This window comes from Sorex fumeus, unplaced genomic scaffold, assembly GCF_029834395.1.
Source record: "Sorex fumeus unplaced genomic scaffold, SorFum_2.1 ptg000010l, whole genome shotgun sequence".
In the NCBI taxonomy this organism is placed as follows: domain Eukaryota; kingdom Metazoa; phylum Chordata; class Mammalia; order Eulipotyphla; family Soricidae; genus Sorex; species Sorex fumeus.
In genome coordinates this window covers 17787032-17798071 of record NW_026606067.1, presented here as the reverse complement: position 1 = coordinate 17798071, position 11040 = coordinate 17787032, and the positions used below count along the sequence as shown (strand labels likewise).

The 11040-nt window shown below is 38.8% G+C and overlaps 1 pseudogene; it reads left to right on the top strand.

Moving 5' to 3' along the window:
* The first annotated feature begins 9319 nt into the window (after window positions 1–9319).
* Window positions 9320–9911, top strand: LOC130020123 (ubiquitin-conjugating enzyme E2 W-like; annotated as a pseudogene).
* The last annotated feature ends 1129 nt before the right edge of the window (window positions 9912–11040 follow it).

Sequence of the window (11040 nt, the reverse complement as noted above, 5' to 3'; positions counted from 1 at the left end):
CTGTCAACGTTCAAGAATCAGGGACGCTGTCTCATTTGCCAAGGCATCAAAAATCAGATGGGCTGGACACGTAATGACGTTTACAGACAACCGCTGGACTAGAGTCATTACTGACTGGATTCCACGGGACGTCAAAAGATCGCATGGGCGCCCACCTAAAAAATGGTCAGACTTCTTCGTCAAGACCCTGAATGATCAGTTTGAGGGGCTCTGTATATTCCTAGAACGAGCAGATGCCATTGGGCTACAGTAGCATGCAACAAGGATGAATGGAGATGTTACTGGCACCCGCTCAAGTAAATCAATGAGCAATGGGGTATCAAGTGATCAAGTGATCTCTCTCGTGGCGTTTCTCACACAATCATGGAGGTGCTGAACCAGTCGATTGTATTCCTCATCAATGTTGTCAATGACGGCATCTTCCCATGTTGCCACAACAGAGCCAAAGAGCTCCCAGTTGTTGGTTGTTCTGGGAGTTCTCTTCTTGAACTTTGCATTCATTTCTCCCCACTCTGTGAAGTAGAATTTTGCATGAAATAGACTGTGGTCAAATGCCATTTGGAATTTTGGGATAACAGTGATGTTAGTCAGACAAAACCGTCAATTGAATATGATGTGGTTAATTTCATTGTGGAATCATCCACCGGGAGACTCCCATGTCCAATGTTTAGATTTGGCCTTCTGGAACTGTGAGTTACCATGGATGGTCTTGGTCGACATGATGAACTCAGACATCCTGTCACCCTGTTCATTTCATTCTAGGCCATGGGTCCCTATGTAGAGTTCTTCGACTGATCTTCTTGGTCCTGTCTTGGCATTAAAATCACCCACAATGATCCTGTAGAAAGTTTGGTCTTCTTTATAGAACTTCCCCAGTTCCATGTAGAACTTCTCAATTTCTTCTTCACCATAATTGGATGTTGGTGTGTAGAAAACGAAGATAGAAACTGCCGGCAGTGAGTTACATCTATTCAAGTGTAATTTCCGATTCAGGTTGTTAGGCATTCGAATGAATCAATGCTCATGGCTAAGTTCATGTTGACAAGGACACCGACACCACCAACTCCTCTTTTGTCACATGTTCCAAGGAACAGTTCTTCTCTAGTGTCGAAAACGGCGTGATGTGATTGATGCCTTCTCGTCTCAATCAGACCAATGATGTCATACTTGATCTTTCACGCTTTTACCATCAGGTCCTCAAGGGATGCATCAGATGCCAGCATACGTGCATTGAAAGTACAGACAGTTATTTTTGTCCTTCTTTGTTTTGGCAGCCTAGTTGGGCCTTGAGATTTTATCAGCCTCTTCTTCCACATCCTTCTTGACTCTGCCGTATTCAGGGTCAGGGGAATGAGACTCATTGTATTTACTGGATTTGGCATATTGAATACACCATGGATAGCTTGTCAAGTTCTGCCGTGTGAGTGGTATATTCTCGTTAGCCTGAAAACACAAATAAACTTTACAGGTGTTCCTATTCAGGCATATATGCTGGTATGATACTTTCAATATCCTGCCAGGTTCTCTGAGAGTGAGAACTAGAGAATAAGAAATCTAATAATAATAAGCTTGCAGGATCTTGGTGTTATAGTCTCTGGATCCCGGCCATTGATGGGGTTATTATTGTCTAATTATACTAAAAAATATGACAATGTAGAGGCACCTCAAAACATTCTGCTAAAGGAAAAATTCAAGATAAAACAAAACTCCATGTGGTGTAACTTTCTCGGTCTCTGAAATGTCCTGAAGGGCAGCTTATAGAGACAACCTCTGGTGGTCTGCGGTTGATGTTTGTGGTAATATTTGACTATCTCAACTTGGAGTTTTGGAAATATTTTTAAACTGAGCTGTGTAATTGGCTATACCTGTTCTATAACTCTTAGAAAAAAGACACAATTTAATGTGTGAATTTGTTAAATTATATTTCAATAAAACTGCTGAAAGTCTTATACATTCTGCTTATTTTACATAGTATTATAGCAATACCAGAGAAGACTAAGTCTGATAAAATATAGCTAAGTATTAACAAGAGTCAATCCCAGAGATGCAAAAAATACAGTAGAAATGATATCTTCACTTATATGTTTATTGCAACACTATTTACAATAGCCAGAATCTGGAAAAAGCCCGAGTGCCTGAGAGCAGATGACTGGTTAAAGAAACTCTGGAACATCTACACAATGGAATACTATGCAGCTGTTAGAAAAGATGGAGCCATGAAATGTGCGTGTAATTGGAATGACATGGAGAGTTTCATGCTGAGTGAAATGAGTCAGAAAGAGAGGGACAGACATAGAATGACAACACTCATTTGTGGAACATAATGCAACGTAATGGAAGAGTAACACTCAAGAATAGTAAAGATAAGGACCAGCAGGATTTCTCCATGGCTTGGAAGTTGGCCTCACATTGCAGGGAAACAATCCAGATAAGATAGAGGAAGGACCACCAAGCAAAGGATGTTTGGAAGGCCTGATCGGGACGGGAGATGCTTGCTGAAAGAAGACTTTAGATCAAACATGATGGCCACTTAATACCTGTATTGCAGACCATAACACCCCAAAAGAGAGAGGGAGTAAAAAGGAATGTACCTGCCACAGAAGCAGGAGAGGGGGTTGGGGGAAGTAATACTGGAATCATTGATGGTGGAGAATGGGCACTGGTGGAGGGATGGGTACTCGACCATTGTATGAAACATAACCACGAAAGTGTGTAAGTCTGTAATTCTATCTCACAGTGTTTCATTAAATTTTTTAAAAATTAAGTATTTAAGTATTTAAAACAGAATAATGTCACTTACTTTTGAAGATTTGGAAATTAATGAACAATGTTAAATGTGTTATATTTCTCAAAAACATCCTGCTTCCTTAGAACTTAAATTTCATTGTAGAGGGACAGAAAATAGAGATATAAGTTTGCAACATTTTAAAAAGTGATAAAAGTATATAAAAATATAAAATTCTGGAAGGAAACGGTGTTCTATAAAAGGATAATATGCATGGGTATCTTCAAAATAGTTTTTGTGTTCTTCACATGGATAGCCCTTGTGGTAGCGCATTTTCTGAAATAATTCAAAGGCAAACACTGTATGATTTCACATATGTTCACTATAAAGAGAAACCAAAGGGATTAAATAAAACAGAAACAAATATTAGATAATAAGTGCATATTGATGGCTGCCAGGAGTAGAAAAGGGATGGGTCAACCATGTCCATGGAGCCAATTGTGTAGTATAAGATACAATTAGAGTCTTAGTGGTGCACTTGATGTAGCATATGCAGATGTTAATTTCAATTATGTAGGTCTGAAGAATATATTATAAAAAAGCATATATTATAAAAATAACACTTAAAAAAAACTGCTAACTGCCACCAACTGCCCTGGCACCGTGTAATCCTGTCAACGGCCAAGATCCAGAGACTATAAAACCAAGCTCCTGGAAGCGCTCAGCCGCATTTGTGGCTGTGTGACCTCTTATTGACTAGTTCTCGCTCTCTAGTTCTCTTACCCAGTAGGCTACCAAGAGTGTCCTGCCTGAATGGCAGAGTCTGACTAGCTCCTGGTGGCATATTCGATATGCCAAAACCCAGTAACAATGATGGGTTTCATTCTCCTGACCCTGAAAGAGCCTCCAACGTGGGACTTGCTAAAATCTCAGGGCTAGGATGAATGGAGACATTACTGGTTCCTGCTCAAGGAAATCAATGAACAACGGGTTGATAATGATACAGTGAAATAAAAATGAAAGTTAAAAGAAGATGATTGTGGAAAAACTCCTTGATCAGATGAATTTTGGTTAGAAATTTGGAGAGGGAGAGAGAACCATGCTGATGTCTGGGCAAGAGGGAACTGAATCAATCACACTGCCCCTCTCTGCAGACTGATGGGGATCCTGTGTGGCTGATAGCATAAGTCAACAGAGAACACAGAGGAAAGTTATAGAGGAAGCTGGGAGTGCTTCATGTAGGGCCTTGAAACATACTGCAGGATTTTGGCTTTTACTCTGATTCTGAGAAGCACAGAAAGGTGAATGATTGAAGTATGATACTTGAACATGTTCTAATGGTTCAATCTTCAGGGCTGGTAGATTGAGAAAACAGAGTAAGACAGCATTGATAAGGCCTTAGACTGAGGTTGGAAGCAAAGGGAGGAGATTGTGGCAGACAAGCGGAAGAAAGATACACATGGCTTCGATAAGACACTCATAGCAGACACAGGATGCTCTGACTACAGGACCAACAGGGTTTGCTGATGCCTTGACTGTGGGAGAAAGAGCAGAGTCAGATGATACATAGGTTTTTGGTTGGAGAAACTGGGTCAAATTACCCACAAGAAATATCCTTGGGAAAAGTAACACTTTAACCTGAGATCATAGGTTATAGGTCATATGAAATGGTCATATGAAACTAATTGTGAAGGTCCCAATGGAAAACAGTAGCAAACTGGAACAACAGCTTCCATGATATGGTATTGGTGCGAGATTATTCATAGTGGATGATGGTGTGAGTGTTGTCTTTGCTTCCTACTCCATAGTTCCAAGGGATTCTCTTCATTGTTCCTCAGGGTCCAAGAAAGGTGATTCTTGAATTTCCCATGTCCTGAAGATGGTGGCTGTCATTTTTCTTCTGTAGCCTCTCAAATGCCTTTTTCACCAGATGGCAGCACTGCAGCTCCCGGGCCTTCTGCACAGGGGCTGGGCGGAGGCACGGGGTGGGTGGGAGTGGGGTTTCTTTTTTTCATGAATAAAATGGAAAAGCTTTTGCCCTCTTTTTTTTTCAAACAAGTCAGACTTTCAGGCTCCCTCCTATCTCCCCCTCCCCCACAGAGGGCAACCTCTACCAACAATCAACCTTCTAGACTATAATAGAAGCTTTTACCGTTATAATCTCTTGTCACATTACTCACCCGACTCATCCAGGCCCAGGAAGCCATTTCCTGGAGGCCTCCTTTTTATTTGTGTTCATTAGCTCCACTAATACATTCTCTTGGAAACCACAGTTTAATAAATTTCATAGCGCATGACCGGAGAACTTAATGAATATTAGTCACTCGAAGCAATTTTTGTTTATTCAGCTTCCCTTTCCTCTCCTCCCTTTCCTTAGCCCAGACCTCATTCTGTGGAATGATAATCATACACAGAGTGCTGGCTGGCCGCAGCCGACTCAAAACAAGGAGTAAAAAGATCTTTCTGAGCTCACACCTGTTTTAAGATTTGTTATCCTTAAAACAAAAAGCTGTAGGGATTCACTCGACTCCTTCCTTGTAGCTCCCACTGGACTTTGCTATTAAACCGCAGGGAGAAGTCCAGCCTTCAGAGCACTTAAAAGTACTTATGTCAAATCCATCCCATTCTTCCGGCAGCCTAGCCTCCAGCCAGCCCCCATTCCCAGGGGCTGGAGTCCATTACAAGGCATTCACTTCATATGAATGGGCACAAACAGACTTTTTCACCATTTGGAGATGTCTACATTTGCAGGCACATCCTGTGGGCTGCCTGAAACAGCCTTAATTTCAATTTACTGTCTCCCCAAGGATCTTGCCATTCTCCTGAAAGTGGAAAACTCAATGGTCGTTTCTTCTTTCCGACCTCTCACCCTATCCTCTCTCTGCTCCCTGGCTCTTTCAAGGGAAAAGCTCTAGAGGGAGAAACATTTTGCTCAAAAGAAACAGAATGAAGTCGTGATGCTTCTTGCAGTACAAATAATCTGAATTTTTAAAGACTAGTGAGCGAGTTTCGCCAGATGATGGCATTTGCAAAATGTTCAAAGGTTGTGCAAAGCCTAGCCAGTGCTGTCTGTGGTCCCTCTGGAACGTAAAGAGAGTATGGGTTCATAATGGAAGAGTCTAAGAATACCATTTCTGTTCTGCAGGGCCATATATAGTCACTTTTTCATGATGGAGCTATTCAAATATACAGAAAAGAACCTAATAGTACGATAAAGCTTATTGTACCTATCCTTTGACACAGTTTAGTTGATGCGGGATGGGTGGTGAAGTGGGGAGGGGGGCATACCTGCTGGTGCTCAGGGCTCACTCCAGGCTCTGTGATCAGGGATGACTTATGGTGTTGCTGGAGGACCAAATAGGGTGCTCGGGATTGAACCTGGGTCGGCCACGTGCAAGGCAAGCTATCCTATCTTTCCAGTTCCATTTAGCTGATCTATTTTTATCTCATCCACTTCTTTCTGCTACATGCTTTTTGAAATTGGAGGTTTAGAAGCAGTCTGTGTCTTTCCCACCCTGTAAAGAATTGGATGTGCTGTAATTGCTTGACAAGGACTTTGAATTTGTGGCATAACTATCATATCAATATTATACCTAACAAAATGATGATGATGCCTTAAAATCATCCAATATTCCATTCATATTTATTTTCCCCAATCCCCACGGTCTGTTTTTACACTTTATAGGTCAATCAGTGTCTTCTCAATGTTGTTGAGAAAATGTTGTCATTTTGTCCTAGGTCTTTTTGGTTCTATAATAGTTCTCTTTCCCTTCTTAGAGCTTATACTATGGATTTGTTGCTGGCTTCCAGAATTTTGTTCTGTTAGATTTGGTCACTTGCCTCCTTGTAGGGTCATTTAACTTGTTCTTGTAACTTCAGGCTTGTTCTCATATGTATATTTCTGCTCAATAAAATTTTGGCTAAGATTTTTTACCTCTTAAAATGAACAATAAAGAACTGAAGGTAACTAGTGGGATTTGAATATTCTGGGCAGTAATTGTTTACTTTGCCACGTGGAGTTGTTCTATTTAGTTTTTTCAACATATATTAATTACTGTTACTATGCTCTCAACACCATGCAAGGGCTCAGGGAATGCCGGGTAGGGAAGGCACTGTGTCTGCTGCATGATTGAGAAAGCCAGGGATCTTATCCGGGCCAACCTCAAGGGTCGCTCATTTTAAAGCATTCCTTAAAAAGACATTTGTTTTAAGGTATAAGTAACACACACACATATCACAGTATCCCTCAAAAGACAGGGTTCTCCTAATAGCCTTGCCAAGTCCATAAAGTTATATGGCAAATGCCTACCTGCTGGGCTATCACTCCAGACCTTCTGATACATCAGTTTTGAATCTTAAATTTCATTATTTACTGAATATTACCACTAAAAGAGTTAAGCAATTCATGAACCAAATTTATAAAGTATATCTATGTGCATTAGTCTAGTTTACAAAAGCAATCAGTCCCTTAAACGTCCTTTGATTTTTGACCCTCCTTTCCAAGAAAAACACCAATGAGCTGAAAAGCAAATTATTTTGCAACATGGTCCATGTAGACTAAACAGAAGCAGAAGAAAGCAGCCCTCAACAAGGCTTATCTTCTAGTTCTCAACAGCATGTGACAAAAGCTGATATTTCAAAATATGTTTGGCTTTATTTTAATATTTTTATTTTTAAATAAATGCTGGTATTAACAAAATAAATAAATTTTATAACCCACCTCTGAGTCAGAGACTGTTGGTTGAAAAACTTGGCTTTTGGCAAAGATGCAATCAAAGACCATGTGCTTTAGCAATTGAGGATGCTTTGTTAGAAGTCTAGCTTTTGTGCCTTTTAATTAACACTTGAAGAATGAAATGCAGTGGTTTTAAGAAGTTGTAAAGAATCTTAAGGCCCTCTTACTATTTATTTTTCTAGGGAGAAAACTAGCAAGCTAGATGTAGGGAGGCATTTGGATAAGTAAAACCCTCAGCTATTTCCAGCTTTTTATTTGTAGAAAGAGAACTAAAATAGGTTAAAGTCGTCTCTTCAGAGTGGATGGATGTTTTTCTACTTTACCATCTTCAATCCTTGTGCCAAAGTCATAGAATAGCCTTTATCACTGGCAGATCACATATGACAAAATTAACTCTCAGGGGTAGGAATTAGGTTAAGGTGACAGAGGCAGTTTTTACTACCGAAACTGCTTGCTGACTAATTCTTTGTTTCCTGGAGAATCACATAAACCATATTCAACATTTACTTTGAATTCTTGTGGTCTCATTTATCAAATCTGTCAGTTAAGTAGTGATGTACAAACTAAGAAAAATATGCAGGTATTCAGCATTTTATAGACATATTTTTACTCCATATACTTGAAAGACAAACATAAAAGATAATTCTTAAAAATTATGTTATTATAAATAATGATGTTTTAAAATGTAAATAAATCAAATATCTAAGGCATGGGCTGGAGTGATAACACAGTGGGTAGGGCATTTGCCTTGCATGTGGCTGACCAGGATTTGATTCATCTGTCCCTCTCAGAGAGCCCGGCAAGCTACCAAGAGTATCCTGCCCACACGGCAGAGCCTGACTAGCTAGTGGTGTATTTGATAGACCCAAAACAGTAACAAGTCTCACAATGAAGACGTTACTGGTGCCCGCTCCAGTAAATTGATGAACAATGGGAGGACAGTGCTACAGTGCTATCTAAGGCATACACATATGACATGTGCCAATATATAAATTTTGTCTTTTAAATTATTTCTTGGATAGGATAATGTGTCAAAGTATTACATTGTCTGTAGTTTTAAACTTGCTGAGTGTTAACATTATTCAGTGTAATATTTCTTGCATCAACAAACACTATATGTATAAGATACTACAGAACATCTTGACAAACACACAGGCACACACTTCAACGTCAGTCATTAATCTCTGGCAGTGAAATTTGATAGAATAAGCAACTCTAATTGTGAGTCCTTGTTTGCATCTTATCAGGACTAGGTTATTTTTAATAAAACCCAGAGATCTTGTTGTTATTGGCACTATTCTAAGAATGTTCTCATTTTCACACATGTCATACCCAGAGGCGATACTGGATGGTATTTAAGAGCATGACCCTCAGCAAGATTGCCTGTGGCCAAGCTCTGGTTCTGCTATAAACACACTGTTGACCTTGGACTAATCACTTAACCCTTTTGTCTCCATCCTTGTTTGAAAGCAAATAGGATGATGTGAATCATGGTGAAGATACTATTGTAGTGGTGACTGTGAGGCTTATATACTCACAACTAGCATACAAAATAAAAAAGCATCTAGAGCTGTCCCTGAAATACAAGATACGTGGGCAAAAATGTATGCTCTGAGTTCAAGTATATCCCTTTCTATCTTTACCTTTTCTAGTCTCAATTTAATTTGGGAGCATTTTGTAATGGATCAAATCAGAACTGGATCTCTGTTTAGTGGGGTTTTTTTTTAGTACTATGTAATACATGTGTAGAGTACTATGTAATGCATAATGTAGAGATAGAATGTGACAAACTTAAAGATAATGGAATTCCTGCTTTTCCCCTCAAGAATCTTATTAAAAAATTTAATCAGTCAGGGCCTCGATGGCCTGGAGGGGATGGTTCCATCATGGCGTCAGTGCAGAAATGACTACAGAAAGAACTGTTGGCTTTGCAAAATGACACACCTCCTGGGATGACTTTAAATGAAAAAAGTGTTCAAAATTCAATTACACAGTGGATTGTAGACATGGAAGGTGCACCAGGAACCTTATATGAAGGGGAAAAATTTCAACTTCTGTTTAAGTTTAGTAGTAGATATCCTTTTGACTCTCCTCAGGTCATGTTTACTGGTGAAAATATTCCTGTTCATCCTCATGTTTATAGCAATGGTCATATCTGTTTATCCATTCTAACAGAAGACTGGTCCCCAGCACTTTCAGTTTGTTCCGTTTGTCTTAGCATTATAAGCATTCATGCCAGCTGCAAAAAAAGAGGTGACCACCAGATAATTCTCTTTATGTTCGAACATGTAACAAGAATCCAAAGGAAACAAAATGGTGGTATTATGATGATACTTGTTGATACCACTGTTATCATCCTCCTAGCAGAAGACAGTCCTACTGAGAAAATGAGCACTTTGATCATTTAGTCTTTGAACTTTAACCTTTGACTGGAAGTGACCTATAGGCAATGAAGACTATTTCCTTTTACTGCATTTTTACTCATGTGCATTCTGGGCACATGTTGATCACTGGTTCCATCCAGGCAACTGACATGTTTTTATTAATCATACAGTATTAATGCAGTTGTCAGGAATGTCAAATATAATTTTATTTTTTATTTTTAGTTTTGTAAGCGTTTGGAAATGTTCCAGGTCATCATGTATTGTGCAATAATAACAATGACTTCCTTGGTGGTTTTGGGACATTCATTGCCGGCAATGGACATTATAACAGGAAAAATTTTCATTAACTCCTGCCACCCAATGATTAATGCATGATAGGGCCTATGAAATGAACTTACGGTTATAATGGGATTATTAATAAAGTGTGGGATCCAACATTTCTCTGAAAGTTACCCCAACTCTTTGTATTTGGATTCTATGCACTGTGATCCTAAGATTAACAGCATGAAGTAACATGCATCTTTAAAGGATTGTAATGAAAGATCATTGCATATTTATTGAATTGTTTATATCTGCTGTCAAATTGTTTTGACATGGAAGGTTTTCAAGTGACATTGGCAGAGAGGTACAATATGTTATCCCTATAGTTAAAAATAAATCCATTTGTTGTATATAATTAAATCCTCAATCTCTGAAGTAAAGGTATGAGCAATATAGAGTATCAATAATTTAATCAAGGCTTTATTTTGGAAGTAAGAAAAAAGGCAGTGATGAATAAACTGCTGCAGCCCATAATTGGGCTTGATACTTGTACATTAACAGTTTTTCCAAGTAGAGTACACTCTGTTACACTTCCTGCTAGCCATCAGCATGAGCCCTACTGCCTAAACACTATTTCATTTATTTATGTTTGGAAATCCATAAACATTTTTGTTTGCTATTTTGTTTCCTTTGTTATGTTTTAAGTCAAGTTTGAATGATATACTTTAGTTGAAAACTTTTGTCACATTTTTTCTTGTAAATTTCTTGTATCATCTTGTCCTCCTATCCTGTATACTAAAATAAGAAATACATTTTTGACAGATGCTTAAGGTTTTTTTTAAAAAAATTATCAGTCACCAACTAGCTGTGGGAACTCATTTAAAATACTACTTCCCTGAAAATATAGTAGTTAATTATTCTACAACAAATCATGA